The sequence below is a fragment of the Hordeum vulgare genome, chromosome 2H, assembly GCF_904849725.1.
Source record: "Hordeum vulgare subsp. vulgare chromosome 2H, MorexV3_pseudomolecules_assembly, whole genome shotgun sequence".
Lineage (NCBI taxonomy): Eukaryota > Viridiplantae > Streptophyta > Magnoliopsida > Poales > Poaceae > Hordeum > Hordeum vulgare.
The window spans coordinates 47,040,492-47,048,073 of NC_058519.1; positions in this window are offsets into that span (position 1 = coordinate 47,040,492).

The following is a 7,582-nucleotide window of genomic DNA, read 5'->3' on the forward strand; positions in this document are numbered from 1 at the left end:
TACATTCCCGGTAACTCCGAAAACCTTCCGGTAATCAAATGAGGTCATCCTATATATCAATCTTCGTTTCCGGACTATTCCGGAAACCCTCGTGACATCCGTGATCTCATCCGGGACTCCGAACAACATTCGGTAACCAACCATATAACTCAAATACGCATAAAACAACGTCGAACCGTAAGTGTGCAGACCCTGCGGGTTCGAGAACTATGTAGACATGACCCGAGAGACTCCTCGATCAATATCCAATAGCGGGACCTGGATGCCCATATTGGATCCTACATATTCTACGAAGATCTTATCGTTTGAACCTCAGTGCCAAGGATTCATATAATCCCGTATGTCATTCCCTTTGTCCTTCGGTATGTTACTTGCCCGAGATTCGATCGTCAGTATCCGTATACCTATTTCAATCTCGTTTACCGGCAAGTCTCTTTACTCGTTCCGTAATACAAGATCCCGCAACTTACACTAAGTTACATTGCTTGCAAGGCTTGTGTGTGATGTTGTATTACCGAGTGGGCCCCGAGATACCTCTCCGTCACACGGAGTGACAAATCCCAGTCTTGATCCATACTAACTCAACTAACACCTTCGGAGATACCTGTAGAGCATCTTTATAGTCACCCAGTTACGTTGCGACGTTTGATACACACAAAGCATTCCTCCGGTGTCAGTGAGTTATATGATCTCATGGTCATAGGAATAAATACTTGACACGCAGAAAACAGTAGCAACAAAATGACACGATCAACATGCTACGTCTATTAGTTTGGGTCTAGTCCATCACGTGATTCTCCTAATGACGTGATCCAGTTATCAAGCAACAACACCTTGTTCATAATCAGAAGACACTGACTATCTTTGATCAACTGGCTAGCCAACTAGAGGCTTGCTAGGGACGGTGTTTTGTCTATGTATCCACACATGTAAATGAGTCTTCATTCAATACAATTATAGCATGGATAATAAACGATTATCTTGATACAGGAATTATAATAATAACTATATTTATTATTGCCTCTAGGGCATAATTCCAACAAAACCAGCCCCTAGTGGGCTGGCCGAACCAACCACTAAGGCCCATGGGGCTAGAGGTGGGAAAACCCAAAGGAAAGGAAGGGAAGGAGTCAAAGTAGGAAAGGAATCCTACTTGGAGTAGGATTGGAGGTGGACTCTTCCAGCTCCTCCTATTTCGGCCGAACCCCTAGAGGGTTTTGTGGCTTCCTCCTCCCCTCCCTCCCTCCTATATATACTAGAGGGTTTAGAGGGAAAAGCTAACCCTAATTGTCACGTGCTCCCTCTACTTCTCTCTAGATCTGTTCTTCCTCTAGATCAGTTTTCGGCGATGCTTAGGCGAAGCCCTGCTGGATTAGTTCACCACCACCACCACCACCACCACCACCACCACCACCACGCCGCCGTGCTGGAGAACTCACCGACATCTCCGCCCCTCTTGCTTGATCAAGAAGGCGGGGATCGTCATCGAGCTATACGTGTGCTGAACGCGGAGGTATCGTCCATTCGACACTAGATCGGGATGGATCATGATGGGATCATGGGACGGATCGTGATGAGATCACGGGGCAGGCTGCGATTTGGATCGCAAAGATGTTCCACTACATCAACCGCGTTATATATGCTTCCGCTTAGCGATCTACAAGGCTATGTAGATTCACTCTCCCCTCTCGTAGATGATCATCACCATGGATATGTATTGCGTGTGCGTAAGAATTTTTTTGTTTCCCATGCGACGTTCCCCAACACGTTGGATCTAATTTAAAGAAGGAGGTCAATACGAAACTCAACAAAATTGATGGTAATAAAATAAAATTATAAATATTGTTTACGTACGTCAAGTTCTTCAAAATTTCGGCCTGTCTCGCAGGTCGTCATTTGAATGAACTCGCAAACGTAGTATCCACATAAGTTATTTCCGTCTAACTACCTTCGGCACTATACGATAATAGTGTTCAATTAAAATAATAATCAAACATGATAATGATATTGAAACTATAATCAAAGATATGCGCAGACCTCGCTAGTACTACTTACAATGACTTGTTGAAATCGCAGCTCCCTTCTCCATTCACCCGGAGTCTTCTTGGTGAACTGTTTCCAAACCCTGACCGAGAAAAAAATGAATAAAGGAGTTATTAATTACTTTATATCAGAAAAATGAATGAAAGTTGCCGATATAGTGCGAGAATGATTGAAATTACCTTTGGAGCATTTGCTCCAGGTCCGCCCACTTCTCTATGTCGTTGCATTTTGAGACCATGACAAGGACGGTTTTTGTGTCTAACTAAATGACTAGCAAAATAAAGTGGAACTTGTGCATGCATAACTCATCAATTACACTTAACATCGAGTAATTGTTGAAAACAGAATGTGTTCAAGACAGTATAACACTCACTTGAAGTTGTAAGGAAAAATTATTTCCCTTTTGGTTTCTTGTTCAATTAACGCCCTTAGCAAGATCTTCTCTATATCCTCGGCGTTATTTTTTATGGTCACTCCATGAACAATATTTGGGTTAATGAACCCAATGTCATAGATTCCTCCTCTTTTGCATCGGAGGATCTTCATTCCGCATAATATATGTAGTGAGGATAATTATACATGCAATGAACGAGCTAAGATGGAGACTTAATTACAAAAATGATACTTATAGACAATAGCAACTGATGATAGCTTTGTTGACGACGTCTTAATTGAATAACTGAAAAAATTCCTCAAATTCAATGTAAATCAGCTTGTCTCCATTGAAGAAATGCTCATCTTTAACCCCCGCAATGAGATAGTTGGTCCCATCCTTGCAGGCTTTCATGTACCACTCATGCAAGTTTCACATTCGTGTTGGTAGAAGCGGGACATTCTTAGGTTCGACGAGAGGCTTCCCATACTGGTATGTGTATACTATCTCAGGAGGGGGGAACTCTTCCTGCTCGCCTAAGTATTTACCAAGAGTGAAACCAATACCATGGCCCGCTGCCTCCGCACCATAATCGGCACCGGTAAGCATAAGGGTACAAATTGGTATTTTTGTTCTTCGAGCTAGGGAATCATTTTCCCACCTGATCTACTACTCCCAGACCGCCTCTCTTCTATATGTGACTTAACAATCGAGTGTTCATAGTCTATTAGGGGCGGAGGAGGCAGTGGTCGCGTAAGGTTTTTTAGAGTGCACTTCACTTTTTTCATATCTATTTTCTCAGGTTTCTCGTGCGGTTTCGGTGCAAAATGGCTTCTCACTTGCTCCTGCACGACCTTATTGGTGTCCTCATCAGTCAGCTCGTATGGTAACTTGGCAAGAGCCTTCTTGACGTGTGTATCTGCTCTGGGTTTCTTCACAGTTGTACTACTAGCCGCCGGAGCGACGATTCTCTTCCACGCGTGGGGCTGAGGCGGCGGAGGAGGTGTAGTTCGTTGAGGCGGTGGAGGAGGTGTAGTCTGCTGATGCGACGGAGTCAGCTCACGCATCGGAGACAACTGAGGAGGCGGAGTCAGCTGACGTAACAGAGTTAGCTGACGCGACGGAGACAGCTGAGGCGACGGAGTGTGCTGACGCTGAGCTGGATAGCTACTATGAGGAGTCTGTTGAGGGGCCGAGTCCGGCGAAGTGATCTGCTGACATGGCGTCCAATGTGGAAGCAAGATGTGTTCCTTTCTCCATACAATGGTAGTCCTCAAGGCATCTACCACATGAGTCTCGCCTTCAAGTGTAGGGTGCTCAAGCTCTAGCTGCTCAAATCCGCTGGTAACTTCATCCACCCCGACAAAAACATAGCCATTTGGAACCAAAGAGCAATGGTAAGTTGCATCAGGACTAGGAGGTAAGACATAGACGACTTCCACCTTCAATGGTAAGTTCCATCATTTCGCATGTAGCTCACAATTTTACCTCTTCATGATATCATCCACGCGGGAGCGAGGAGCCGAGATATCATCTGTGGGCCGAACGAACTCCGTGGAAGCCACACTGCTTTTCCTCTGAGATGGTGATGGGCCAGCAGCAGTATCGAATGCAGGATCAGATGGGTCTGTGGTAGCTCGCTCTCTGGTAAGCCTATTTTCTTATCTGTTGGTGGACCTTTAATTTTTATTCTACCTTCTGCATCCAGTCTGCTTCCTATTTATTCCGATATTCTTCATGTTTCTTCTTTCTCGCTCGGCTTCTATAGTTGTCACTGACACCGGGAAACCCAACCTTCCACGGAACGGAGCCTCGTGTGCCTCATGTTCGTCCACTGGGTTCAGAATTCCCGAGGGCACGTGTCAGCTCGTCATTCTCTCTATAGGGAACGAACTTCCCGTCATGCACGTCCTTTATTTCAGCTCGAAGGGCTTCTAGGGGTCTTGCAAGTTGCTTTTTTTTGTATAAATACACTTCCCTGTTTCTGGGTTCAACTTTCCCCCATGACCGTGGAACCAAGTCCTTGCCCATTCGATCCAGTTAAATGGCTCTGGTTCGACCCCTTTAGCAATCAGCTCGTCTTCCGTGTTCTCCCACTTAGGCCTGGCAACCATGTAGCCACCTCACCCCATAACATGGTGATAGTCTTTCTTCGTAGCATTTCTCTTATTTCTTTTTGACCTTTTCTTAGCTTCATCTGATTTCTTGAACTCCACAAATACATCCTAGTGATCTTTTAACTTCTCAAGTGCTCCGGTGAATGCTGGACTCTTTCCTTTCTAGACATAGTCTTGGTTCAATCGTTTCTTCTAGTTGCAGAATTATTGGGCCATCTTCTTAAGAGCCCACGACTTGACTTTTCGCTGTATAACTGGGTTATTTGGATCCACCTCTTGCGGTAGGGTGAAATTTGTCATGAGGCTATTCCAGAGCATTTATTTGGATCTATCATCGATATAAGTAACATCGTCCACCTTTGGATTATTCCGTTCTTGAATGGAGATCGGGATGCGGTCCCTAACAACAACTCCACATTGATGTTACTCTTAAACAGATTGAAGGTGCCATCTCATATTTTGAGAAGTACAGAATGAAGGCTTTGCAACAATTTGATGAAATTAGTGAGAATGACGAAGATAACCAGAATGAAGAAACACAAGCAAGTGAGCTGGAATAATTTAGAGTCAAATATTTTTTGGTGATGATTGATGTTGCAATTGCTTCCCTGACTAAATTAAATCTCTAATAAAAACTTCTTTTCTGACTCAAGAAACTTCGAATCACAAAATGACCAGCAAATTTATTTGCTATATTAATAGCCAACATTATCATAAAATATCAAATATGGTGTAATAATCCAACATGTTATTAGATACATGGACTCATACTTCATCACGATCATTTTGACACTATATTTGGATACCATAATTTCAATAACATCATTCAAACATGTCAAAATACATGGACTCATACTTCATCACCGACTATTTTGCCACCACAATCAATCAATCAAGTAAACAATAAGCTGATATCTAGAGTGGAAATGACATCATGAACATTTTTTCCAAATAAATTTGGCCGGTTTACATCGTGGGAGGAACCGTCGCGCTCGGGCATCCGCGGGAACGACGATCAATAGACAAGGGGGGCTAGGCTCATCGTGGAAGGAGGCAGCGGAGTCGACGGAGGTGGTCGGCCGATGGCGTCGGGGTCGATGGAGAGTGGTCGGGTCGGGGAAGGAGCGCCGACGGCGTCGTCGATCGGGGTCGAAGACGAGAGGAGCGGCGACGACAACGTCAGGGTCGGAGATGAGAGGAGCGACGACGGCGTCGAGTTCGGGGGAGGAGTGGAGACGACGGCGATGTCCTCCCGCAGCCTGGTGGCGTTGTGCGTGGGTTCGGTGTCGTGGGGAGTGGAGAAGAAGATTGGTGGGGAGGGCCGCGGGAGGTTATATACCCGAGACATTAGTCCCGGTTGGTGAGTCCGACCGGGACTAAAGGCCCCCTTTAGTCCAAGTCGGAGCCACCAACTCGGACTAAAGGTGAATTTCACCAGCCCAAAGGGTGTGAACCCCATGGCTTTAGTCCCGGTTGGTGGCTCCGACAGATACTAAAGGGTGGCCTTTACTCCGGGTCGAGGCCACCAACCGGGACTAAATATATTTTTCCTATTTTTTGTTTTAGACCTTTTTAGGATATTTTAGTTTTAATTTTCTTTTAAAGAAATGCATACATGCCTAGTTTTCGTTTAATTATGTTTTCTATTAAAGTTTTTAAGAAAAAAATACTTTATAAAAATTTAATTGGATGAATTTTATATAACTTTAAGTTAATATTATTTTGATCATAACTAGAGTTTTATAAAAGCTTTCTAGTTGATTCTTTTTAGCCATTGAAGAATATTATAAAATAATTTTTGTTAAACTAGGTACCATTACCACAACATTTTGCATTGATGGGCCAGCATCAGGTGGTGGTTTGTCAATATGTTTTTGAAAATATGACACAAGGGGATCAGTGCTATCAAGATCTTTCTTTCGGAATCATCATTTCACCCACATATTAATTCAAAAAGCACTACAAATGAACTCTGAAAAGACTGGAATTTGGCATGGTATCATAATTTCACCCACATAGCATGTGCTAAAAAGTTGAGAGGGTTATGGCAAAAACTAGGCGCACTTCGTGTACAAACTGGACAATCTCTTTCAGAGTATGAGGGTTTCGAACGAAAAATCATTTGTTACAAAGACATTTCATTTTTTAAGCTTATTTCAACTCCAGACTTTTTGTGCATTCAATATGCACCATTCAAAGCCATGTCATCAATTTTCAACCCTTTCTAACTTCATTTGCTATTTTTCATGCATTTAATGATTTTTTATCTAGATAACCCTGAAATTGGAAAACACTACAAATGAACTCTCAAAAAGGTTAAAATTTGGCATGGTATCATCATTTCACCCACATAGCATGTGGTAAAAAGTTGAGAGGGTTACGTCAAAAACTGGATGCACTTCGTGTACAAACTAGATAATCTCTTTTGGAGTATGAGGGTTTCGAATGAAAACTCATCTGTTACAAAGGCATTTCATTTTTAAGCTTATTTCAACTCCAAACTTTTTATGCATTCAATATGCACCATTCAAAGCCATGTCATCAATTTTCAACCCTTTCTAACTTCATTTGTTATTTTTTTATGCATTTAATGATTTTTTTATCTAAATGACCCTGAAATTGGAAAGCACTACAAATGAACTATGAAAAGGTTGAAATTTGGCATGGTATCATCATTTCACCCATATAACATGTGGTAAAAATTTGAGAGGGTTACGGAAAAACTGGATGCACTTCATGTACAAACTGAACAATCTCTTTAGAAGTATGAGTCTTTGGGACGAAAACTCATGTGTTAAAAAGGCATTTCATTTTTAAGCTTATTTCGACTCCAGACTTTTTATGCGTTCAATATGCACCATTCGAAGCCACGTCATAAGTTTTCAACCCTTTCTGACTTCATTTTCTATTTTTCATGCATTTAATGATTTTTTTGAGCTAAATGACCCTGAAATTGAAAATCACTACAAATGAACTCTGAAAAGGTTGAAATTTGGCATGGTATCATCATTTTACCATATAGCATGTGCTAAAAAGTTGAGACGGTTAC